The sequence below is a fragment of the Eutrigla gurnardus genome (assembly GCF_963514095.1).
Source record: "Eutrigla gurnardus genome assembly, chromosome: 11".
NCBI lineage: Eukaryota > Metazoa > Chordata > Actinopteri > Perciformes > Triglidae > Eutrigla > Eutrigla gurnardus.
Window position 1 is genome coordinate 19,933,911 of NC_139925.1, and position 27,817 is coordinate 19,961,727.

General features: G+C 41.7%; 1 protein-coding gene and 1 long non-coding RNA gene across 2 annotated transcripts in view; one reads left to right on the plus strand and one right to left on the minus strand.

Annotated features, from left to right (window-relative positions):
- The window catches only part of chrna1 (cholinergic receptor, nicotinic, alpha 1 (muscle)), a 333,431-nt gene that overhangs the window by 195,279 nt on the left and 110,335 nt on the right, over positions 1–27,817 (plus strand). The gene's annotated exons all lie outside the window — the stretch shown is intronic.
- LOC311021083 lies at positions 20,231–22,288 on the minus strand. The gene is made up of 3 exons (XR_014597973.1): positions 22,125–22,288; positions 21,937–22,032; positions 20,231–21,292 (listed from the first exon to the last, which is right to left on the minus strand). It is a non-coding gene; the product is annotated as an uncharacterized lncRNA (long non-coding RNA).

Consider the following 27,817-nt stretch of genomic DNA (forward strand, 5'->3'; position numbering starts at 1 on the left):
GTCTGACTGCGTGAGTGCAGTAGTTATGTCCATTACAATGACCATGTTCATTTTTAGCAATTTTGGTAACTTCTCTGTTCTTCGTCGTAGAACAACGGGACGTTCGCCAGTATGTTTATAATTCCTCAATGATTATTATGGATGGTTTTAAACTAATATTGAACACATATCTCATCCTTTTCTTGGATTGGTCAAAATGTGAACACGTTTTCCTGCAGAGTTCATGTGACCTCTCTCTGAATGCCAGCAGACCAGGTCATTAGTTTATGACTCCCAGGAGGGGAGGAAGTGGTCTTCACCATGCCTTGGGAGCAAATGGTGAGGAAGAGATATGGTGTTATCCTTTATACTTCAATCGAAGCTCTCTGTCAAACAAAGGTGTTAATCAGTTTCCAGATGTGTTTAGGTGCCTCAAAGTCTGGTGACTCTGAAGGTCTGGTCCTCCTTGTTCGGGGGTGCGTGGAGATCTTGTAGATGCTCTGATTTAAGGGTTCGTAAATACTCTAACCGAGCCATAAAGAGGACTCACACTTCCTCCAAGTGGTCCAGTGAGCTGAAGGAGAATGTTTACTCATCTGCTAGGAGGGGACCTTTGTCTGTATATCTTTTAAAGGTGAATAGTTCATCTTTCGTTCATTGAGAAGTCACATCCAAGAATCTTGGGGCTGTAGCCCCTACATATCCCCCACTCGATCCGATGTTGCCTTGTCGTAGGGAACCTCGGATCGTCCAGGTAGATTCGAAGGATGAATCAGAGGGATTAGTTGTTCAGGTGGCATACAACAGTTTAATGACCAGAGTTGATATTTCTATCAGGGTAAAACTTAACATATAACTATCCTATGGGCGCATCTATAACAGGCTTCTTTAAGCTAATGTAGCATGCACGTCTTAGGCTAGTCTGGGCCATGGGTTTCTTACCTACGGCTATGCTGTCTGCTATGATCCAACTTCTTGCAGCATGTCAAACGTAACTGAGGTTAACGTTGTGTGTGAGCATAGTCAAAGAACGCGATAGAAAGGTGAGACTTTACCGCACGCAGTGTCTTATGTAGAGTCATGCCATGGGCTTTTTACCACGAGGACGTTTTTTGTTATAGGTCCTATGGTTTGAGTTTGTTGTTACTGTTGTTCTGTTACTTCCACGTCATTCTGCTTGTGTGTTAGAGAACTTCTGCAGTTGCTGCAACAAGTAGATTGTATTTTGAGATTCAGTATCACCCCCACTTGTAGGTGGATGATTATTTCGAGTGGCAAGTATAGAGAGATGACAACTAGAGGGTAAAACAATTGGTGACAGACCAGAGTATCAGGCACCAATAGTATTTTGCTACTACGGATGTTACTCGGTAAAGACAATTTGTTGGTTGTTTAGCAATTTGAAATTTTGTTTCCCCCACTTGTAACTGCTGCCACAAGTGTCTAGATTTTGTCTATCTGTGGAGACGTTTAGGTCCCTGTTAAATCCTATAGGATTTTTGTTGAGCTTGGTCTGGTTGTGATGAACCGATTGGACCACTGGCTCTTTTTGACCCTTCTTTCGGTTTTGTTAAACGACTGGCGAGAGCTTTTCTGTCCTTATGTTTGGATTTTCCCCAGTGTGGAAGAAATTTGCGAGCAAAATTTTTCGTACCTGGTTTTCTGCTCTAAAATGTTTGTTTGTGTGGCTTTGGAGCCACCTACTTGATTGCCTGACATGTTGTTTTAAAAATGTTCTGTATGGTACACAGGGAGTCATGGGCATGCATTGGCATCACCCCCCCTGTGGCTATGCGGTACCACGATCGTCGGGGAAGTGAGTGCTGCGGAGACACGCACCAAGAGGCCCTTGACGACCTGCAGTGATGTACGAGCGTTTGTACAAGTGTTGCAGGCCAGGGATGGACTTAATGTCCTCGCAGGAGATGGGAGGATCATTGGCATCTGACAAGTGCAGCATCATCTTACTGATTGCTGGGTCGTGAGCTTGGAGTGTGACCAAGTCTGAGTCAGATAAGGCGGGGGTGGTCGCGAGACGCGCATGTGTGGTCGTAGCCACCGGAGGCAAGGCTGTGGCTTGCTCCACTTTTGATGCAACATTTTGTGTAGGTCCAGTTGTTTGATTGGACACTACTTCTGAGGAACCCCCACATGTGTCTTGTTGTGCCACTGATTCACTCTCTTTAGTGATTCTTAGCAGGTCAACTTGAACACTGGGTGGTTTGACTTCCGTCTCAAGAGCGTAGCATTGAGCGGCATTTTGTTGCAGAACACCGATGGGTAGAGGTTGGCGGACCGGTGTCCAGATCTTTAGGTTTTTGAGATCAATCAGTGGTTCGAATCGATTGATCAGATCTTTGCCAATCAAGAGTGGAATGGCGTTGAGGGGCGATATGTAGACAGGGTGGAGGAAAGTCATCTGTCCAATAGTTAGTTGGATGAGAGCCCTGTTTTTCACCATTATATTGTCCAGACCGTACGGTTGGATCTCAATGGAGCACTTCTGCGACTTCAAGTCTCTGTTTGAACGGTGCGCTATGGACCGTAACTTGTTGAACAGCGTTGGAGACATCAGGGTGATATCTGCAGCTGTGTCAAGGAGGGCTTCGTGCACCAGTTCGTTTTCAAGGGTTGCGGATAAGTAAACTTTTCGCGCGCTACCCTTTTCGGTCAGGTTGCACAAAAGTTGGAGATGTGGCTCACCCTTGTTTTGGCGTGAGTGTTCAGGTAGATGGGACCGAGAGGTGGTCCCAGTCTCCACTGAGGTAACTGCTCTGGTTACAGTTTCCTTTTCTTTTTCTTTAAACAGGCTTTGGACCATACGCCTGATGTATTTGAGGTCTTTAGGGTTGAGACCTGGTGGTTTATATTTACCTTTAGAGCTATGGTTGTTCGCTTGTTTAGCTCGTTTGGTATTCTGTCCCTTTGGTTCATCGTTGGATGAATCCTGCCTAAGGGACTGTTTATTACGAGGGTGAGTGTCTCGAATGTTACATTGATCACTTCCTCTGTTGTTCCAAGGCTGAGGGTACTCCTGGCGGTTTGTTAAAAACCTACCTGAGAGTGAGAATGGAACACGGTCTCTCGGTTTGAACTCGAGATTCGTTGGTCCTCTACCCGACCCTGGTGGTGGTTGAGGTAAAGGTTGGTTTCTCGGTGGGGCAGGTTGTTGCCTTTTGTGAAGGGGAGTTTTGTGGGACTGGGTTTTTGAAACTCCTCCTAATTCTGAGGTCTTGGCATCGAGGCTAAAGACCGTGTTAGGTTCCACAACTTTGTTTGTGGTCAGTTTTTGTTTTGCAAAACCCTTTAGAGCGAGTCCTCTGAGTTGTCGACTTGTTAAGGTGTCTGGGCATGCCACGACACCAAGATGATAGCTAGTAGTGGGATGGAGGTTCTGGATGAAGAGCGACTTGAAAGTGTGCTCTTCTTCCATCTCGGGTTCATTCGTAGAACCAAAGTAGGCCAGCCGAAGACGGTGGTAATACTGCTGGGGAGATTCTTGTCTTCCCTGGCGGACTGTCATGGCGGCAATCAAACCAGTCTGTGACTCGTAGTCAGAGAATTCCTCCACCATGGCTTGGCATAGCAGCTTATAATCTGCTTTGGTGTGGTCAGGCTGATGACTAAGGAAGCTGCTGACTTCTCGATTAGAAGTTACCATGATCAGGTAAATCTTATCGTCGACTGTGGCCTTTGGAAACTTCCGCAGATGGAAATCAATATCTTTAAGATATTGGCGGGTGTGAGGATCGCCACTAAGAGTGGGTTCAAAGCGGTTTATGTGGCGTGCCATCTTATCCAGGTCCCTGTCTGAGGGACCCTGCGTGGGAAGGGCGCCTGAATTCGGTTCGAACCGCTGAATAGGGACCCGGCTCACCTTTTCAGGGGGGGTCTGGATGTCCCGATAGTGGGAGCTATGTTCAACTGGGAACATTGGAGAGGGATCCGAGGAAAAGTTTCCTCGAGTCGGTCTCGGAAGTGAAGCATCTCTTTCCGCTTCATGACGGGAATCATCAAGGAGGAGTTTGAGCCTACGATTCTGCTTGTCAGAGTCCTGTAGCTCTTTCTTAGCATCCGCAAGTTCTTCCTCGTCGACTTTCTGTTGACGATATAACTCATCAACTGCATCTTTGGCAACAATCAGTTGTTGTTGCAAATCTCGGATCTCTTTCTGATCCGCTAGTTCCCACTTAACGTAGTCTTTGATTTGAGTTTTCAGCTCAAATATTTCTTCGTTAGCTCTCTTTAGGCGATGTTCTGTCTCGTACAGTTCATCATTCGGTTTCTCGACTTTTTCTCGAGTTGTAAATGAATACTTTTGACTAGCATGGAGGGATGTGCCTAGTCTGTAAATCTCAGCTTTTAGCTCAGTTCTTCTTTCCTCATCACTGTCCTCCTGTGAGGTACCAGATCGGATATTCAGAGGATCTCCTCGGCTATAGGATTTAAGTGAAACAGGTGAAGCCATGTTTGACTTTTAGCTTAGCCGTTAAGTGTAGGTAGTTTAGTAATTGAGTTTTCTTTCGGGTGCGTTTGGATGGAGCAACACAGTATGTTAAATACAGAGAATCAAATGTAAGTTTGTTTCCTAAATTTGTGCTATTTGAGATGAAGTGAATTAATTATTTTTTGTTCAATTAATTCAACTTAATTAATTGAAGATAAATTGTTCTGGTGAGCGGAGAAATTATCTTCAATGTTAGTGATTGTCAAATTACTAATTTATTTCTGGTTCTCCAACAATGACTGTCAGGTGTTGATCACCTAAGGATGTGCTGTTGTACCTGAATGCGAGCGAGGTAAACAGGGAGTGAGAACAAATTTGAAAAAAAAATAAGTTTTATTTTTATGAATTACAATTTGGATCAAAGCACAAAGTCTCGATCTATCTGTTTGATTGTGGGTTGAATAAATCTTAAATTCGAATTAAGATTGAATAATCTTTTTAATTAAATCAGGAGCTCTTACAATCCACTTTTGATTTACCGCACATCCGATTTCAGTCTTGCAAACTAAACTCAATTACTAAAACAGGCAGTAGAGGGAGCTCTACTTTTATTCGAATGTAGTTACAAGAAAAGCCTTTAGGGCGCTCTTGTGTTCTAGAGTAGTTGCTTAAGCAACCAGCAGAGGGAGCTAATTTATTTTGACTGCAGTTGCGAGGGCAACCGGCAGGGGAGCTGTTTTCTCCTTTGACCACAGTCGAAGAAGAGTTGGGGCAGGAAGTGACGTATTTTGTGGCCCTGGGCCGTTTCACGTTACAGATTAGCACCAACACACAGCAGATTAGCACAGCGGCTAGAAAAGTTAGCTCGGCGGCTAACGACAGAAGTACTCAGAAGCACAGTTACACGCTTTATCGTCATAAAGTTTGGTTTACTTCTAACGTTTTTAGCGGCTTCTCTTTAAAAGGTATCAACAGCTGACGGGACGCTATTGAGGTCGTTGCCTCGGCGACCGGTTTGTTTTCATTTCCGCCGTGAGGACGGCTGTCTCTGTCAGCTTAGCTAGGCTGCTCAAGGGACGGGCAGTTTTCTGAATTAACCTAAAGACCCTGGAGACTCGCAGCAGAATTTAGCTAAGACAGGACACAGTAAAGTTCTCGGAACGTCGCGATAACTTTAGTGTGCCAAATGGCCTTGTTACAATAAACGTGCAGTGATGTTACTGGGACGCGCGCTGAGTAGCGGTCTCTGTTAGCGTTCCGTTTCAGAGGGAACCTGGGTTCTCTGGTTTAATTTAAAATACTCTGGAAACTCGCAGCAGCATATAATCAAAGCAGAACACGATAAAAGACCCGGAACATCGCGGAGACTTCAATGTGTTAAATAGGTTTTCTCTGTCAAGAACGTTTAGAGGCGCTTCGCGTGAGCGCGTGTTATTGGCAACGTTTGTACTTCCACTGTGTGATACACAGTTGTTTCCGACCAGTGAGCTAGTCTGGTCTAGAAGCTTGTCTGATTTGAATTAGAAGTCCTGGAAACTTGCAGCGAAATCTATTCAAAACAGGACACGATTACGAGCCCGGAACATCGCGGAGAACGTAACGTGTAGAAGGCGTTCTTTCAGAGCGTACGGCGACGCTATACGTTTAGCATTCAACAATGCAACAATCGGCACCTTTTGACAGTGCTCATACAGCTGGGAAGCCGGCGTGTTTACACGCAACTTTATGATCACGTGGTATTCACGTGTAGCGCTCCGGACAAGAAGAGGAGAAAAGAAAGGAGGGGGGAAGAATTAGACTAGTCTTTCGCCGTTAAATGTTAGTTGTCCGTTTATATGACTTCGTTGCAGATACAATGATTTAAATCAGCCTCGCACGGCCGGCACCATAATATATGTAGGATGATAAGGGTTAATGCCTAGTGGTACCTACGTAAACTGTGTATGTAAGGAAATTACGATATTAAAATATGTATATCAATGTATATTAATCTACAATTTCAATACCTGCTCTCGTAAAAGGGGCACCATCTGTTGGTCAGACAGAACTTTATAGAATTCACGTTAATGATTCTAATGACCACTTATTCCTTAATTCACAATTAATCAATATCAGTTAATAAATCAGTCTCATTCCTTAGATCATAAGTTCTTGAAATAGGGATCTTTGTATTCTGCACAAAAGAGATATCCACGGACAACGACTTTATGCTTTAGGTGAATTTATTGATTAACTAGGGATTAAACAAAAGTGAATAAAACAATAACAGATGTAATAACAAAACACCAATACAACGCCAGAAATATAACTGGAAATGTGATTAACAGCTTATCTAGCACGTTTGGCGATAAAGGCGAGTGTGTTCTTCCTAAGAATTTGGACTCCTTAGTAAGAGGAAAAAGTGAATAATGGGATAAATGACCTCACAGATATTAGATATTAACAGACGCTATACTTAGTTTCACCCTGCAACTCGGTCATTACTGTTGAATGCGGATTCGGTCTTACTTTTGGACGCTTCTTCTCGGCTTACTGAAACTCCAAGCGGTCGCTGTTCCTGTCGGTGACGTAGACCCGGAGGTATCTTCCTTGCCGTGGACCGAGGGAACCGTTAGCGCCGATCTGTGGTAGTTTCGTAGCGGGCGTCCGTCTTTGCCGTAGTCCGTCTTAGTTCAACAGCTGTCTTCTCCTTGAGTTCGGCCTTGGGTGGCTTAGGTATAAGCGTTAGTTAATATGCCAAATCTTGCGGCCGCCGGTTGAGTTAGCATTGATCAAAAAGGCTTGCGGAAAAAGAAAAGCTAAAAATGCAAAATTGAAGAATCTGACGTTGAACGAACTATTAATAAAAGGAGTAAAAATTGAAGAGGGTAAAAAGAGAGAAGCGAGAGGCGAAGGCCGGATGGCCAGCGCCTGGGGGGGCAAGAAGCGCCTGGACGCAAAAAGCTCCTGGAGGGAAGAACGCTCAACTGGTGTCTCTAACACGCAGCTTTTATGCTGACCGAGGGGGCGTGTCCAAGAGGGACTGGTTCAAGTTACAGTCCGAAATCTTTGTGATTTAAACTGTTAACAAAACGAAATGCAATCCTATGACTAGAACGTTTGAACACCATCTCGCCGTTATGGTCAAAGTTGGCACATGGCATATAGTTCTCACACAGAATGATAGGTCAAACAAATGAAACATGAACTGTAAACATTTCTCTGTACAAATCATTTTAGGTAGAGTTGAAAGGAACTTTGATCAAACACATACAATGCAAACCTATGAAGCTAGCCCAAACATGTTTGGTAACTTTAGTAAGCATTTTGTCCCTGGGTGATGCGGGCAGATTAATGAGCAAACATATTTTCGTCTGACTGCGTGAGTGCAGTAGTTATGTCCATTACAATGACCATGTTCATTTTTAGCAATTTTGGTAACTTCTCTGTTCTTCGTCGTAGAACAACGGGACGTTCGCCAGTATGTTTATAATTCCTCAATGATTATTATGGATGGTTTTAAACTAATATTGAACACATATCTCATCCTTTTCTTGGATTGGTCAAAATGTGAACACGTTTTCCTGCAGAGTTCATGTGACCTCTCTCTGAATGCCAGCAGACCAGGTCATTAGTTTATGACTCCCAGGAGGGGAGGAAGTGGTCTTCACCATGCCTTGGGAGCAAATGGTGAGGAAGAGATATGGTGTTATCCTTTATACTTCAATCGAAGCTCTCTGTCAAACAAAGGTGTTAATCAGTTTCCAGATGTGTTTAGGTGCCTCAAAGTCTGGTGACTCTGAAGGTCTGGTCCTCCTTGTTCGGGGGTGCGTGGAGATCTTGTAGATGCTCTGATTTAAGGGTTCGTAAATACTCTAACCGAGCCATAAAGAGGACTCACACTTCCTCCAAGTGGTCCAGTGAGCTGAAGGAGAATGTTTACTCATCTGCTAGGAGGGGACCTTTGTCTGTATATCTTTTAAAGGTGAATAGTTCATCTTTCGTTCATTGAGAAGTCACATCCAAGAATCTTGGGGCTGTAGCCCCTACAGCCTCAACCACTGGTAATACCGCATACCGCGGCAACCCTGAATGTTACTAATAATTGGCATTATAATTTATTTCGGTGTTTCGGTTTTCGGCCTTGGTTTCCTCATTTTCGGTTTCGGCCAAGAATTTTCATTTCGGTGTATCCCTAGTTGTAACATATAGCCTGTCAAATCTAACGTTACATAATTTAAATAATATTATGATGCAACGCCACATAACTGGCCACAAACTTTGATTTGTAGCCCCTCAGATACAAGATGCATCACCAAGCACCAGCCATCAGCCCACAGGTCCAGAGTGTGCAGGTAGGATTGCTCATTAAGTGAATATTATTAGAATTAATATAATGAAGAGTATGGTGTAGACCTAGCCTGGTCCTACCAGACTCGTACTTCATTTCATTTGCACAGAGAGTCTGGACCTACTCAATTGATAAACGTTAACTCACTTGGAAGGCAGGTGTCTGTTGAAATTTAAAACTATTGGATCTGCCCAGTGCCACTCTGGATCTGCCATAACCAATCGCTAACGTTTGGCTGGGAATCACGTTGCGCGCAGGCTGTAAACAAACAAAACACTGCATGAAGATGTAAACGAGAGCTGATTGGACCCAGATTGCAATTGATGATGATAGAGGATTCAGCACTACAATAATGAAACTGACTTGAATTTTTGACTTGAAAAAGGGGAGATTTGTGACGAGATTTATGAACATTTTTATGATTTAGAGTCAGAGGCAGAGCCAGGAGCCAGTGGTGAGGAAGAAACAGGTGAGCTAGTGTGTGAACAAGCAAGCATCAGTTCCAATAAAACCACTTTCTATGCCCAAATGATAGTAGTGGCCCGTTATACTTTTGATCATTAGTAATAGTAATATGGAATAAGCCTGCTTATTTTGCCATTGAACAAAATCTTAATTGGTTAAAACGTGTTTTCCATGTCAAATATGCTAAAGCCTTACAGATTATTGTTTTTTATGTGATACGTGCAGGCAAGTCTATGGAAACTGGAGGAAGTGTGAAAGGGAGAGCGGAGTCTACTCAGGGACTGATTACAGAGGCAGCAGCTCAGCAGCAGAACCCTGAACCACAAGATAGGAATGAGACAGATGAAGATGAGTCTGTTGATAGTTTTGACTACTTTGCTTGCCCTCAGTCACAGGATATACCTATGTTTTTTTCTTATCATCCTCAACAAACCCCTAATATTGCAATACCAAAAGTTTTCAATAGCAAAGATGGAACCAACCGCAAGTGGCTGACTTACTGTGAAAAAAATCAGTCTCTGTACTGCTCTGTTTGTCTAGCATTTGCACCTCTGGTTACTGATGGCCCTTTCATAAAGAGAGGCATGAAAGACTGGAAACACATTCACCAAAGAATAATGGAACACGAAAAAAGCAAGACACACAGAGATAGTGCAGATGCTTACTTTCTGAATGTACAAAAGGCAGATGTGAAAAGCCTTTTGACTGGCAACCAAATGTCATTGCGTGCTGACCAAGTGAAACAGAAACTTCAGGTGATGGAGCGCATTGTGGATGTTATTACAGTTATCGGTAAATGTGGCCTTAGCTACAGGGGAGATGAGGAGGCAGGTTACAGCTTAGAAAACATTGCTGTTAATCATGGCAACATCCTAGAGTTGATTCTACTCTTGAGTAGATATGACATTTGCCTACAAAAACATGTAAACACTTGCATAGAAAACAGCAGAAAACAACATGAAACTGGTGCAAAAGGCAGAGGGTCTCTAGTTACACTGCTGTCAAAAGACACATTCAATAAAGTTGTGGATGTCATCAGCCAACTGATAAAGGCCACTATAGCCGAAGAAGTAAGACAAGCTGGCAGGTTTTCAGTCCAAATTGACACCACACAAGATATCAGCAGCAAAGACCAGTGCTCCATCATCCTCAGATATGTAACAGATGTCATTCATGAAAGACTGATTGCTATGGTGGAGTGTGAGTCATCTACAGGGCAGCATTTTGCAGAGCTCCTGAAAAAGGTGCTACAGGAGCTTAATATCGATATTGGCACATGTGTGGGCAACTCCACAGATGGAGCAGCTAATATGCAGGGACAGTATCGGGGGTTTTCTACATTCCTCTCTGAGCAGTCCCCCAATCAGATTCATGTATGGTGTTATGCACATATTTTGAATCTTGTACTGGCAGACACAACAGGCAGTGTTGTGGAAAGTGCATCCCTCTTCTCGCTGCTTAATGATATAGCAGTTTTCCTAAGAGATTCATACAAGCGCATGCGGAAGTGGGAAGAGATCAGTAAGGACAAGCATCACATAAGACTGTGCCCAATAGGGCAAACTAGGTGGTGGGCTAAGGATCAGGCACTAAGTAAAGTGTTTGGGTGCTTTGGGAAGCCTCAGGGAGCCTTGTTTCTTGAAGTGCTTATGACTTTGCACACCATTGTAGATGACAGAACACAACAGCCAACCGTGAGGGTCAAGGCAAAGGGATTCATAGAAGGCCTTTCGAGTGCTCACTGCACAAACTTTCCTTCGCATTTTGAGCAGACATCCCCTCTCTCAAAATACTTACAGACAAGGGGAATGGATATCATCACAGCACAACGTCTGGTTGAGGGGACAGAGGAGGGTCTCAGGGAGTGTGCTAGGGACTTTGAAGGAGTTAAGTGTGCAGCTGATGAGTTTGTGAAGTGGGCTAATGAAAAGTTGCAAGAGGAGGAAGAGAGTGAGCTGGTAGTGCAGACTGCCCTTCCTGAGAGAAGGTTCAGAAAAAAGAAAAGAATGCCAGGAGAGCTTGCAGAAGATGAGATGCTAGCATCAGCTGATACTGACTTCAAGGTCAAAGTTCACAATGTCATTGTGGACACAGTGACAGACAGTATCCATAGAAGGTTTTCTATCAATGCAAAACTTTGCTCAGATTTTGCCTGTCTAAACCCTAGAAATTTTGCTCATGTGAAGGAAAATGGACTCCCCAGCTCGGCTCTGGACGAAATAAGCAAATGTCTGCTTAAGTTTGACAATAGAGCTACAGTTGGCACATTATGTAGTGAACTCTACAGCCTTGCATGTCAGTGGGACAGACTGAAGATGTCCCCTCTGGAGGGTTACACTGTCAGGACAGCTAGTGAAATGCCACAAGGAAGTGAGGCGGATCCTTCCATGGAACAGCAGGATGTTGAACTAGAGAGAAAAACTTGTTCGTCCTGTAAAAACTGTGTAATTTGTGTTCATCTCATCCTCTCTCAGTACAATCTGCTAACTGATGCCTACCATGTGATTGGACTGGCCTACAGGTTGCTATTGACACTGTCCATCACACAAGTAGGCTGTGAGAGAAGTTTCTCAACAGTGAAATTCATAAAAAACAGACTCAGGAGCACTTTGACTGAGAAGAAACTTGAGGCATTCATGCTCATGTGCACTGAGAAAGAAATTCTCATGTCTTTGCACAATGATACTTTAATAAACAAAGTCGCAGAGACCAGTGCACTGCTCAGGCGTTTATTAATGTTTTAGGGTTGGCCATGTTTCTTTGACACTATTCTTGTGCAGAGGAAAAACTGATAATGGCATCTTTAGAAAGTTATGTTTTACTGTGAATAACAAACTTGTGCAATACTTATTTTATTCTTTGTTCATGTTTAAATCTAAATGTTTGTGAAATCTAAGTTCTGATTATGTTATTACAGATTATTACCTTTTATTATTTTTTCAAATTTAATATGTAATATTTTATTTATTCTTTTTATAATGTGTTGAAAAGGATGTTGTGTTGCAAAGAATAATGGTGGAGATGTGCACTCATGTTGAAATAAATCCCCATTGTGAAGCAACCATTACTTCCACTGAATTGGAATTATTTTAGAAAAAATACACGGAATTACAAGGCTTTAGAGAACAGTGCGCTATTGTATGCTTAACATGTAAAGTTATAATTACATTATTTTAATATAATAGGTCGTGATCTAAAGTGGGCCGGTCTGAGGTATGAAACTCCAGGGCTGAAAATGAGTCCCACTCCGGCCCTGCATCGAGCACATCTATGGCCTGCAGATCTCTGGTGGGAAGAGATCCAAAATTGTGGAGCTTGCTGCAAAGCTCCAGGTCCTCTAAGTTAGGTGACCATGTACATCTGCCCGAAGTGCAAAGGACAAATATCTCGAGATGCACGTAGGCTTATTTATCATCTCAGACATGTCCATGCACTCTCTGATGGGCAGGACTACACTTTAGTGTGCAGTCAAGACCAATGCCAGAGAACTTACCACAGTGTAAATTCGTATGCAAAACATCTGAAGAGAGATCATTCCCATGCTAATGTTGTTCCTTTTGAAACAGAAGCAGAAAATATTACCAGCTCTCAGACTTCATCAATCCCAACCTCCTCAGGTGCTTCAGAGACTGATATGGACTGCAGTTTTGACAGTACTACTGATGTTAACACAACTGTGAATTCTGATCTCCTAGACCTTAAGAACTGTGCAGCAGGTTTTGTTGCTAAAATGTATTCTGCATCAAACACAACTCTAACTGATGTTCAGAAAAGTATAACATGAACAAAAGAGTTACTTGAGAAAACATTGGATTGTTTACAAGAAAAGACTATGTCTGTGCTCAACAAGTTTGCAGTGCCACAAAATGATGAAGCTGTACAAAACTTGCTACAAAATTTTGAAGAAGCACGAAACATGTTTGAAGATGTGGACACTCCGCACAAAATGTGCAAACATTTTTCAGAGAAGCTATCATTAATTAAACCTACAGAAATATTCTTAGGTCATAGAGGGCATACAGGCAGAAAGCATGGCACGTCGTCACAAGCATTTGCGGCTGACACTTGTCAGTACATCCCAATTTCCGAAACAGTCAAGTTTCTTTTCAGGAATGAACATATGCAAGCATTTTACAGGCAGACTTTTGATAGTCATGATGGTAAAATGTATGATTATTCTGATGGATTACATTTTAAAAGACATGAACTGTACCAGAAACATCCTAGTGCCTTACAAATTCAATTATATTTTGATGATTTAGAAACAACAAACCCATTAGGGTCAAAAACAAAAATACACAGGATGGGGGCTGTTTATTTTTGTATTAGAAACTTGCCTGCTGAATTTAACTCAGCTCTTGCCAACATTCACCTCTGCCTTCTGTTCAATTCAATCGATAAAGAAACATATGGATTTGAAAAAATATTTGCACCTTTACTAGATGATTTGAAATCACTAGAAACCAGAGGTATTCAGGTCAACATTGGAGGCCAGGAGACTACGCTCTTTGGAACAATATGTGCTTTCACTGCTGACAATCTTGGCTGTCATTCACTTGGGGGTTTTGTTGAAAGCTTTTCTGCGAACAAATTTTGTCATTTTTGCATGGCTGATAAAGAGATGGCCCAAAAAGAGTTTGATGATGATAAAACTGAGTTGCGTAACAAAGAAAATTACCAGCTGCATGTCGCTCAAGAAAATCCTTCTGCTACTGGTGTTAAGGGAGATTCATGCCTTAATTCTCTTAAAGGAGTCATAACCTGGTTTTATACGTATCCAGCCCCCCTTGGATCGCTTTGGATCAATTCGTAAAACTTATTAGAAAAAAATAAATAAAATTTAATCAAACATTGAGCTTGTTCTGACCCTTTTTCGTACCGCGATTTTATCACGCGAGATTACGCGCGAGGTTTTGACTGGTCCGGATGTGCATTGTATAATATGTAATGAGGCGCGCGTTGATTCGCCGCAGGAAGGACAGAGCCGGGGGGGCTTGCCTGCATGCAGACTCCAAAACATAAACAGCCCCCTGTCATGGCGCACACACTAAATGACGAACCTTACGGAATTCAGGCATTTATGTACGAACCAGAGTCGGAACCCGAACCGGAGAGTGAAGAGCCAGAGACGGTTGAAGAGACAGGTTTACAGCAGGACGTCAGGTAGCGGACGGGGGGGGGGGTTGGGTGGTGAAAGAGGGGTGGGCTTATGCAAGTAGCCTCCACGGTGACGTCACCGTAGGCGCAGAATCAAAATCTCGTGCTTTAGGAATGCACACCCTTGTGTGCTATTCCTGTTCGGAAAAAGAGCAGAAGCGAAAAAACGGCGCCACTTTCAAACTCCAGCCTTTCAGGCAAGTTTCAACTGAGGTCAAACACAGATATGCATGTTTTAACAAGAGAAATTGCGATTTCCTGGTGATGACTCCTTTAAATATTTCCACATTACAGAAAATGTTTGCGTTGATGTGATGCATGACATCTTAGAAGGTGTAGCTCCACTTGAAATTAAGCTAATGTTGCATCATTTCATATATGTAGAAAAGCTCTTCACATTGGAGCAATTAAATGATAAGATCGCAAGCTTTGATTATGGTTACAACAATAGTAAGAGCAAACCTAGCATCATACTTAACTTGAGAACAGGAGAAAACCCTGTTAAACAAACAGCCAGTCAAATGTGGTGTTTGCTTCTCTTTTTGCCTTTTTTTATTGGAGATTTTGTGAGCGAAGAAAGTCAACACTGGCAATTGTTCCTTCTGTTAAGAAATATATGCGACATTGTTTTTGCCCCGGTAACAACCACAGGAATGGCCCTTTATTTAAAGCAGCTCATCATTGATCATCATAATTTATTTAAAACTCTTTATCCAGAAAGAAAACTTATCCCAAAACACCACTTCATGACACATTATTGGCGACTGACAATCCAATTCGGCCCTCTGGTAAGACTGTGGTGCATGCGATTCGAGGGCAAGCATGGCCCTTTAAAAAGGCATGCTCACATTGTTTGCAATTTTGTAAATATTTCCAAAACACTGGCTTATAAACATCAAGTCTCGTGCACATGGAAGTTTGGTGACCCACTTAAAAGACCTGTCACTGTAACAAATAATTTACAAGTTGCTGTTGGTAGTTTGGTAAAGTATGATTTGTTGATTGAAAAGATGGCAGCCTGCGGACATGATTTAAACATATTGAGTATGATAAGTGTGGCCAGTTGTGTGTCTGTACTTGGTCATTGCTACAGACCTGGTTGTGTGGTTCCCTTAAAATGTGATTTGGACAACGAACATATCTTTGGACAGGCAGTGTATATTGTTCCCTTTTCTGACCGTGACGAAGTGTTCGTTTTGTTGAGGGTTCTCATTGTTAAGTATTTTGATGACCACCTTCACACTTATGTGATTGAAGAGACAAATTAATTTCAAGTGATTAATCTCAAAGATGCAAGTGATGCTTTGCCACTTGATGTATATCAACTCAGAGATTCTGAATTTCACTTACTGACAAGATATAGACTTATTTTCTAAATGTGATGACTTGTGTAAATGGCAATAGTAAATGTAATGAATTGAAAGAATGATTGTATTAAATGCCAAGTAAATTTCAATGATGTTGTTTTTTTTATATAGCATGCACACACACGTGTTGCCAATATACACAAATATGTGTTGATTTGGATTAAGTAACACAAACATTTGTTAATAAAACCTACACATTTACTGTGTTAATATAACTAACAAAGTGAATGTGTTAAAATTAACAAAAGTTGAGTTGTCCCTCTCTGGACATGGAGATGTGTTAAAAACCAACAAAAATTGTGTTATTTCCAACACATTCGTTTTTAGAGTGTACCTGTTTTGGTGGTTTTTGATTAAGATCTAAGTTGTCCTGTTAAGAGAAGACTGACTACACTGAAGTTGCGTTGGAAAATGTGTTGCTGTCTTCATTCCCTGCACCTACACCTTCTATGCTCTTAGAGAAAATCTCCCGACCTCTCAAAATAATCACAATACACGGTATAAAAAAGAAGGCAAATATAGAGGTGCTGAGCAGAAAGGCATCAAAGAGGAATATGGAAATATAAGAGAGGAAAAAAAGGGAAATTCACCCCATGGACAAATGTTTATATTCATGCTTTAAATACCACATTAAGGGAAGGGAAAGAGAGAGATGCAGCACCATTTGACTTGTAGATTTGTGGTTTGCCCTAGTGTGTGTTTGTATGTGTTTTCATAGTGACCGAAAAGTCCAGAGGTGAACTCTTGTTTAAGTAACCATCTCCACTACAAACAAACAGATGAGGATGAGTGAACTTCAGGAATGTTTCAGCAAAATGCAGGAAGTGACCTTAAATCTTCTGCCCCTGTAACTGGACACCTTAACATTAAAACACCCAACCCCAGATGCCTTTAAAGCTACAATCTTACATTTTTACATATTCACAAATCTTATATTGCATTACTAGCAGGGCAGTTTTTTTAAGGAAAAATTTACCGAAATCAATTCATTTCAATGATCTTTTAAAACACGTCTTTTCTGCTTTGCTGTAACTGATCTGCTCTGTAAGCTTAGCTGCTCAAACTAACTGTCATGAATGATAATCTCTTTTATATCCAAGCAATATTGGTATCATATATATTCCTTATCAAATCAAAATCAAATCTATGGGTGATGATAGCCAACCCTAATTACGAATATATTTTCATGTTGGTATGCAGTGAAAGTCCCAGACTACAAGATAGTTTATCAAACTGATATGATTATAATTGCCTTTCTCAGTATATCAGTGTGGTAAACGCCTCCAATAACTGTATCGCTATAAATGCATCACCACGATCTACTCTTAAAGATCAACATAATTAACAATGTATTAATGAAAATCACTATGGATGTTTGCCAGCAGTTAATTTTAAGTTTATACAAAAACCAAACAAAAGAAATGAAAATGACCACAGACAAAGACTTGTATTATTAAAAGTACCACAACCTCCCTCACTACGACATTCCACTACAATGACACAAATTAAAAAAGAAAACCTCTTCACTAAAGCTCTAAAAGGGTCCACGTGGGGAAGTATGAGTCATCTTTATGTTGCCGTAAAACTTTGTTAGGTTGTTAGATCTCCTCTTGGATGAGGGCAAAGATTGATTTGTCCGTCTGTATCAATCATTCACTTCAGGCAGCTCTGACAATCACACACACACACACACACTGAGCACTGCTGGTGTCCTATGCCGACAGGATCGTGTCATATTACGTGCGCACATATCAACTGAACGTGTCACACCCGCGTGCTTTGACGCCTTTGCAGCAGACAGCGCCTAACGTGTAATGTAGTTTTCTCATCGACTTATAATAGTACCCCGTTCACGCGCACGTTCACGCGTGATGACTGCTGCACGCCGGTAATCACACTACGCGTAGTGACTACGTGTAACATTCATGCGTTTTTTAGCGAATGCACACATTAACGCTCGCATGAAGATAATTGAACATTTTTGTCAGGCGCTCACACGTACGCGGAAACGACGTGCGCAAACTCTGTCACGCGTAACAAGAAGCTGCGTACGTATGAAGCAGCGTGCGCACGTCTGTCTGTCACTGTTTGACAAATGTTGTTACGTGTTCACACACGCGTGCGGTCGCAGATTCTGATGCTGCGCGGCCGGAAGTTGATCTGCACGGTGCGCAGACTCCGCGTTACATGAACGTGTAGTGTAGTTGTTCTGTATTCCATTTTCATCCAGTAGATGGTGCAATCGATCCAATGCGAGATACAGACATGGGTGGATGTCGTGACATGGCAGTTTTGCTGTCTTCAGTTTCAAACATGTATGAATATAAAATATATTTGCCAAAAACCTAGTGTTGTCACGATACCAACATTTTGGTACTGGTACCGGTACCAACACGTGTTTCGGTACTTTCCGATACTTTCCGATACTTTTTCATATAAAAAGTGAACGCAAAAAATGTCATTACTGACTTTATTTTAATAGAAAATCTTAGAACAATAACATATTAATCAGCAAATAAAATAAAATACCACAAAGACAAGCTTTTCTAATGCACACAATTTTAAAAATGTTAAAATATAAATACAATAATATAATATAAAATATAATAATATAAATAAACCAGCTCTATTTTTTTCTTCCAGAGCTACTTCTGTTAAGAGTGAAGGGGGGTGGCGCTTGCTTTTAGCACTGAATGTGGCTTTTTTTCCTGAGTAAATGACCTGTCGTTCCCTGAGCTCAGTGTGCAGGTCTGGGGGCTTGTCCTTTAAGTGTTTGGCTAAGTCGGAGGTGTTTCCGCCGTTAGCCATGCATGTTTTAAACACAGTTTACACAGTGGTGCATCGGCGTTAACTACTCGCCTTGCGCATTTGTTTTTAGCTAAAGTACGGCCATATCGCACTTCGCGGCGCTGGTTTGTCCACAAGTTGCGGCGTGGTGACGGTTGCAGCAGCCGTTCTCCTCTCCGTGCTTCGCTCGCGCTCGCTCTCTCTCGCGCTCGCTCCAAGCATTCCTCCTGCTCCGTTTGTTGCTCCAGTCCACGCTGCTCGCTAACTTGCTAGTGGTTTCCTCCGGCTTGCTTGCTTTTTCCTTTTATCTCCCCAAGCTGCGGCTCGCTCCTCGTCCTCTCAGCTGTAGTTACAACGCGGTGACGTCACTTGGCGAGTTCGCCGCGCTGTTGCGGGCGCTGCCGGCGGCGCTGCAAATACCGGTCCCGTCCAAATGCAATATAGTACCGTTTTAAATGCCTCAGTACCCCGGTACCAAATTAGTACCGGTATACCGTGCAACCCTACAAAAACCTTCTCAATATTGTGCAGAACATTATGCTTTATGTGAACATACTCAACATTAAAACAGTTCATCACTCATTTTTTCAGAATTTTCAACCAAACATAACAAAATTCATATGGTGTGACTGTCCTGTGACGGCCCTGCTAGCTCTGTGTGTGGGTGTATGTGTGTGTCTCTCTCTCTCCTCTAATCATCTGGTTGTGTCCAAGGTTCAGCTGATGCAGCCTGATCTGGGGCACCTGGGCCCGGTGATTACAACAGGAAATAAAAGGCCCAGCTTCCTGGAGCTCGCGCTCTTGATTCTTCTTCTCTGCTGACACCAGAAGCCCTGTTACGCTTTTGTTTGCTGTTTATTTTGTACCACAATACTCTTAACACATTTACACACATCCACATGCACACCACTGATGTTACTGATTTCCACACCCCATATTTGTATTTAGTCTGCACTTTATAATGTTTTTTTGTAATAAATAACTTAAATTATTGGCATTTCGTGTTGCTTCCCAGTGTTTTGTCATGACCTAGAGCCAGGTTTATGACAGTCCGGCACTTGTTTCTTGAACAAAACTAAGAAAAATAAATGCAAAAATTCTCAAAAAAATACAGAAAAATAATACAGATGTCTATTTGTGAGCCTACTCTTTTCAAAGTCCAAGCATATTGTTTTGAGTCAGTTCTAATCAAAAAGATGTTGTCCCACAAATCAAAATCATATGGTGTGACACTATTTTGGGATATTTCAACGGGCAACTGTTTTGACACCCTTGGGAAGGAGAGGACCTTCTTCAGCAAGGTTGTACAGTACTTCACTGTAAACCCGAATAAGTTCAGAATACTCAAAACTTTTGTGGAAACCGATTACCTCAAAGTTTTTGAGTAAATAAGTTAGAATATTTAAGTTTGGAGTACTTGCATTTTTTAAATCATTTACACTCAAATAGTGCTCTTTTTTTAATTTGTGAGTGTACTGTACTTAAAACATTTGTTTTAATTTGTATATTTTTTTAATTTCTTTGTAATGACTTGTTCTGATGCTATGGTACTTAATTGATCAACATCTTTGAACTAAAAAAATATACTGGTTAGTAACCTAAAAGATAATTTTACACAGCTCATAAACTACTATTTTTTTAAGTTCAGAATAGTCAATTTTTACATTAAACACACACACAACTTCAGGTACAATTTCAGTTTGTTTTTATTTTGCATTAACATTGTTTATCCAAACAAGTATGAACGATTACAGCAATATTTCTTTAAACCCTGCTGCAAATGTAACTGGACATTAAACAGCTCAGTCACCTCCTGAACGGGTAAGGTGTCTGTATATGAGTGTGTGTCTGTATATCAGTGTGTGTGTGTGTGTGTCCATCTATGACATGACTGAGCATGTTAAAGTGCTTAAAGTAAAACATCTGGCAAGACTTTGTACACAAATTAAAAGGATCTTACAGCTCATCAAACTGCAAAGCAATTTTAAACATAAATAAAACTGAAATAAATAATACCACTGGCCTTTGTGCATAAGTCTTACAACAAAGGACCAAGAGCTCTTTCATAAAATAAAATAAAAAATAAATAAATACATTATTGTAAAGGGCATATCTCACACCATTCCGATCTACAGTTGTTAACTTTTTAAAAATGCAACCATGAAGGAATGACCACTTGGTGGATAAGGGACATGTAAAAAGTGTGTGTCCTGCTTGTGCTCCTTCACTTGCACCAACTCTACACATTATAAAGGAATTTTCAGTGAATAAATGACAGAAATATACAATTTCTAACAATTAAAACTGTAATCTTTTTTTTAAGTGCAAACATGATTAGGTAGCTTTTGTGGTTAGACAGCCTACCAGGTGTAACTTCCATTCAGATGCTTTGGGCAAAAGCATATTCAACATACTGTCACATTAAGACACTTGGCACCAAAAACTCGCTTCTGTATGTGCATACAGACGTGTGCATGTGCATAGACACAAAGTGTAATGTGGTCCCATCAGCACTTTCTGGATGAAGGTAAAAGTGTGAATGAGTTTCCTGGGGTAGTCCAAATGCAATACATACATCAAACCAAACAACAATACAAATGCTTTAGCCAACCTGGGGATGTTGCTCATCACAAGCTCATCTTCTACCACAATAGTAATGGATGTAGGACTGAAGTCAACTGGACTTGTAGTGCTCTCGGAGACCACCATGACAAGGGCAACAGGCGTGTCAGTGATGTCTGGCTCAGGCGAATCGTCCTCCTGGAATATGCAGGTTATACAAGGTTAACTTTCAGGAACTAGACAATTGCATTATATTACTATTTCACAGGTCATGACTCAACAGCTAAGTATTAGGTAGGTATTTCAACTGACTATTCTACTAGTCACCATCCAACAGGTAGGTATACATGTAAGTATGTCAATGTGTCTCATATAGGTCTTTTAAACCCTCCAGCGGTCATCAGGTCAAGGAAGGAAGCTGAAGGAAGGACAGGGGGAAGAAGGGAGGAAGGAAGGAAGAAAAAATTAGGGAGGAAAGAAGGAAGGGAGGAGATAGGAAAGTAGTGTGTGTGTGTGTGTGTGTGTGTGTGTGTGTGTGTGTGTGTGTGTGTGTGTGTGTATGTGTGTGTGTGTTATTTCATGAGTGGTAAGGTCAAAAGGTCAACCAAATTTTTAGCCCTCTGGGCAAGGTGAGGTGAGGGCTTTGTGGGAAGTTAAACTTAAGGATTACAGGGCTTCTATACCACATACTGTATGTATCCATATGCATCCACACTCACGCCTCCACACAGGGTTTGGAAGGTGGTTGCGTTGTATAGTTAGGCAGCTTTTAGTGTTGAAAATAATGCTATCCATACAAAGCAAGCAATATCACCTCATTGATACTAACAGTTACATTACACATTACATATCTTGAAGAACGGTGGGTCCTCCTCACGTAGGTATACCGGGAGGGCACGTAGGGCTGCAGTGCGTCTCATGTTGACATCTTGTTCTTGCTGAAAGGACAAGCAAATTGAACATGATGAACTTTGTTGCTGTCACTGTTGTCCGTATAACTTGATTTGGACCAAGTTCAACTTTAACTCACCTGGAGGTCATAAATATGTAGGATGTCATGCAGCGCCTCTGCTATCTTGCCGGTGTGTTCTGCCTTCTGTCTGTATATGGCCAACAGTTGTGGTGTGTGCCGGTCGAGCTCAGCATAAAACTGGTTCCGTAGATTGACGTTTGTGATGCGGTGGAACTCTGCACAAACCTACAAAACAAAATAAAAAAACACAATAGGACAAATGAATTGCGATGAAACATGTTTAAAGAGGGCAGACTGAGAAAGATGTGTAAAGATTGGTAGAAATGAGAAAGAGTGAGCCTGTTTTTCCTGCGACTCCATCCGAAGAGCCGGCCATTTCCGTAGGAACTCCTTCACCATTTGATCCCCCTGAACGATCTCTTGGCGACGCAGGGCAAAAGTCATCAGTGTGACAGTGTTGCCTCTGAGAAGGGCGGTCTGAAGTCACACAAGGGACATGTAAAAACTGTGTCCTGCTTGTGCACTTGCACCAGCTCTACACGTGTCTTTGTGAAACCGCGATGAATGAATTTTCAGTGCATTAATTACAGAAATGTACAAATGCAGGAGGTGTAGAGACATGGCAAAGGACTAACTCTTGAATAATGGCTATGTAGTGCTTAAATAACTGTCTGGGTGTCTGAGGACACAGCACCCAACTTGCACTTCCACTCCATCATTTGAAGTGCTTACTTTCAAACTAAATTAATTCTCTTCTTCTAACAAGTGAGTTTAAATAATTTGGCTTACCAAAGAAAAAGGTCAGTGCTGGTCAATATTCTCAACTTGATCCTGTGGAAACAGATAGGGCTGCTCGATTATGGCAAAAATCATAATCACGATTATTTTGATTGATATTGTAATCACGATTATTAAAGACGATTATTCATTGCTTTGAGAACAAGCATTTATTGAACTTTGAACTAGGGCTGCTCGATTATGGCAAAAATCATAATCACGATTATTTTGATTGATATTGTAATCACGATTATTAAAGACGATTATTCATTGCTTTGAGAACAAGCATTTATTGAACTTTGAACTCTGGTATTTCTTTTAACACGATAAGTTTGAACTGAAAAACAAGAAAAATGCAAATAAATAAGAGAAAAATATATTATATAAAATGGAAAGGAAAGGAAAGGAATGGTCCTTTCCACTCCCTGCCCTAAATATGTGTGTATATATAGTGTACTTCTTCTGTGCCATTTATGTATTTAACTTTCTCTATCACTTCAATAACTCTTTGACCGTCATTTGCTCTGCTCTGAACTCCTCTGTGTCTCCCGTTTGGGCAAACAACGACTCACGGCCTGGGAGCCAATACGAGCGTCCGATGCATAAACGTGACTCTATACGTCACGAGCAAGATGTCGGATGAAAATACTGATCGATATACATAACAAAACGGAGAAATGCGCCTCGGAGACATCTAGTCACATCTTTACGCATTTGTTTTGTCAGAAATAAATCGCTCACATGGACAAGCAGGGTTCCGTTGTTTAGGCCCGTTTCTCTAGTTTAAGAGGAAAAAAACGCATTTTTTTTTAATGTCCGTAGAACACACCATAAACATTTTAGTCCCGTCCCGTCTCGTTTACGAAAACGAAGCAGACATCTCGTCATAGTTTTTATCATCAAGGATCTATTTTTAGCTCGTCATCGTCTCGTCTTAGTCATAGAAAAATGCTTTTGACGAACATATTTCGTCATAGTTTTTGTTAACGAAATTAACACTGGTGTGTGGACTTCAAATGATTAAATAAATTGGTCGTGTTCCCTTGAGGGGCAGACACGGTCGCGTGACATATCTTGCACAATATCTTTGTTTGTTCCGGGTCAGACGCCTCGAAACCGAAGTGTTTCCACACCACAGAAGTTGCTTTCCCTCTCTTCGCAACCAAAGGCTGCCTTTCTGCCATTTTCTACCGTCTTCTTCCCAAACACCTACTGGCAATACGCACCGGCGTGGCTGAAAGCGAAACTTTTCAGGCAGGGGCGGGGCGGAGCGGAGTGCACAGGTGGGGATGGAAGGGTTCGCTACATTTACCATACAAGACACGGCGTGCGGCAGAATGATCATTTTTTTACGATTATCTTGTTTTCATGATCGAGGGAAGCCAAAATCGTAATCGTAATCGAAATTCAATTAATCGCCCAGCCCTAGAAACAGATACAATAAGCAGTAAGAAACCAGTTAAATTATGTAGGCTACTCAACAACAGCTTTACAATTTATTAACCCAGAATCTCAAGTGTTAATATAACTTACCAATAAAGTTGTTCTCAGATGATATAAGTGACTGTAGGTCATATACAGTCAATTACATAGATCTTGAAATGCACACACACAGACAGACAGACAGACTTGATTATTACAAATAATAATAAAATGTTAGCCCATTTATGGAGGGGGAGCAGCACAAGCTAAATCTCAGTTACCTTGATTTGTGTGCATGCTCGCTTCTCTGCATCCACTTCAGCCTATGAGGAAAGAAAAAATGGAGGTTCAATGTAAGCTTGCGGATTGCATAAGCTCACCAACTTCATGTCCATGCATTACTACGGACGTAACTAGCACTCAAGTGCATAAAAGTTACTGAGTCGGCTAATGGCTAAAACTAGCTGCAACTTAACGTTCGTTCGTCTTAAGATAGCTACTAGGCCTACGTTAGTTCATTCGGGTGCATGTTAGACTGAAAAGAGTAACTAGCTAACAGTCATCGTTAACGGCGCAGGAGCCGCAATTCAAAAATTAGCGTGAATCACCGCGGCCATTGCCCGGTACCCTAAAAGTAAAAACATCGCAGTCTAACGATCAAACACTTTATTATTTGTGATACCCATGCAACGTTATAACAAGCAAAGCAGTTTTGACAAGTTTGTTTGGTTTACTTACAAGTTAATCCATGAACGAAGATGAGACACGGACTCTCGCACACGGCAGCCATCTTGGACAAAAAAAATTGCGTCGGTCAGGGCAGCAGATTCACAACGTCGTGTCGTCCGTGTACGTAGCGTTTACTCAAAAGCGATCATTGATGGGGAATACTTTACTCATAAGTGCTGTGCCACAGAAAATTAAAACTAGATTAATCGTTCACATCACTGATTAGTTATAAGTTATTTCAACTATTAAACAGATTTTAATTATTGTGCCCTCAGTCCTTATAAGTTAGTAGTACTGTTGGGGTTTACAGTGTAGCAATGTATTGCTAGTACTGTACAACCTGAGGTGAGTCATCATTTTTATATTTACAATAAATCAGATCTTGTTGGTACTCTGACAAAAGTCCCACTACCAGATGTCTTTTGGTGTGACACATTTTTCATAAAAATGCAAAAGAAATGTTATTTTGTCATAATTACATGTAAATCAATGCTGCTTTGTTATAGCTAGCATGTTGTTAGTATGCTAATGTGTAGCTACAAGACTCAAGTTTGTGCTGAGTGCAGAAAACATCATATGGTGTGACATTTCATCATATGGTGTGACATGTCTGCCTGTCACGACATATGATTTGATTTTCACACCATATGATATGAATTGTAATTTCCTGCAGATATAACAATAAATAACAAAGTCCAATGTATGTTTTGTCTTTTAGGGTAGGTTAGGGTTATGGTTAGAACGGCCATAAGCGGTCATATTGACCGCACATCATTTCATGGGGTTTCATTGTTTCATTTTTCGCGCGGTTTGCTGCTTTCTTTGTCTCTCTTGTCTCTAGCTTTGTTAGCAATCTTTGTGCTTCTTTGCGAATTTACTTGTAAGTTAATTATTATATCGTTGTATTATATAGGGTTAAACGGAGGCAGTGCCGGTCCGAAAGAGCTGCAAACAGAACCAAACGTCGGACACTTGAAATGCCTCAAGCCCGTGTGTGGTAACTGTGCGAGGAGAGCGGAGGTAATCTGTAAACTGTGACCAGTGATCGCAACGGCTCTTTGTTTGACCAGTTTACAGTCACATGACTGTAATTCTATCTGCATGTCAGTGATGCTGTACATGAAATAATAGCATTGACTGTCCTGTTACTGTATTGAGTCTGTGACACAATCTGTGCGTTTGTGGAACTTGTAGGAATCCGACAACAATGATGAGGACATTGATGGGGAGATTGACACTGAGCCTGAGGTCTTGGTAAGTCTTGAGCCCATACAGTAATGCAATGGACATGATCTGCGATTGCTGTGGCTCTTTTTCACTAGATAGATAGATCAGCAGCAGCTGATCAGTCACATGCTCTCCTATTAGTGTAGTAGTACTGTTATTTAAATCCCCCAGCTTACCTGCTCATCCCTGGCTATGCTTCTGCTGCTGCTCTGCCTTTCACTACTGCTGCCTTGCTGCCCATGAGCTTTTGCAAACCCACCACGTCTGTCACCTCCAAGAGACAGAGCCCACATGTGGACTCTGTCTCTTGATTCCCTGTGGGGGGTCCGCTTCATTCCCTGTAATGTCTGGCAAAAGCAGATCATTCAGGGAACAAATATGAGACAGAGCCTGATGCCAAACCTGCTGCAGCCATGCTCAAGAATATGCTATCCGTGCTTCAGCTTGCTAAACTTAAGCTCAATAAATGATTTCTTCTCATTCCAGAGTTGTCTGATTGAAATGACTGTAATCTTATTTGCATGTTAGTGTTACTGTATGATTAATCATTTTGTTGAATTTCCTGCTTTAACAATACCCTATCTGTGTGTTTTTTAGGACATCACTGACGGAGTTAATGATGGCCATACTGGAGGACAAACGGCCTCTCTGCCTCGGCACACAACATCTCCCAGACATTCTCCAGTACCCCTAACCAAACTTCAGGCTATTATGACTACACTGAGTATGAATTTGGATAAAGAATCAAAGCCACCATCGGCAAACAACATAAACCTACTCAGGACAGATATACTCGGAAGTGCTTTTAGAGCCTTCCGACGAGAAAAATTTGACCCCAAATTGAAACTTGACATAGTTTTTGTGGACACCTGCGGTCAGGGGGAAGGAGCTGTTGATAATGGAGGACCGACAAGGGAGTGTCTTACTCTATTAATGAAGTCCGTTCTAAATTCACGCTTCTTCATGGGACCGTCTGATAACAAGAACCTTTGGTGGGTATGTACGTGACCGGCGCCGCCATGACAAATATGACGTATCCTTTTTTTATCCTAGGTCACGTGAATGGGGCATGACCTCATTAAAAGGAAAACAAAAGGTGAACGGGACAAGATCTTGGCCCGTTACAGTCCCTAACCTATGAGAGAAGCCCAACTTAAGGAGGGCGTTCCACCAATGACATAAGCCAACGAACTCGTCTCTATTCCCTCACATCTTTGCCTGGGGTAGAGAACCCAGGGAAATCCTCTTCGTCACTCTCCTCGTGGAAGATTTTGAGGACCCTTTCCCGCTGTTTCCTATCCAGCTCCTCAGCGGTGGGAAAGCAGGGCTTGAGCTGGGCCATGTTAACAATGCGGAGGTCCTGTCCTGTGTCCTCCAGGACAATCTCATAGTTTAGAGGTCCAACTCTTCTGGTCACCCGATCTGGACCTTTCCATCGTGGAGCCAGCTTGGCGGAAAAGGATTTATCAGCTTTCGAATAAGGGTGAGTACGTAGCCAGACCCGATCATTCTCAGTGAAACATCCTTCTCTTCTCCCTTTGTCATAGTTTTGTTTCTGTCTTTTTCTTTCTTTTTCCAGGTTGTTTTTCACAAGT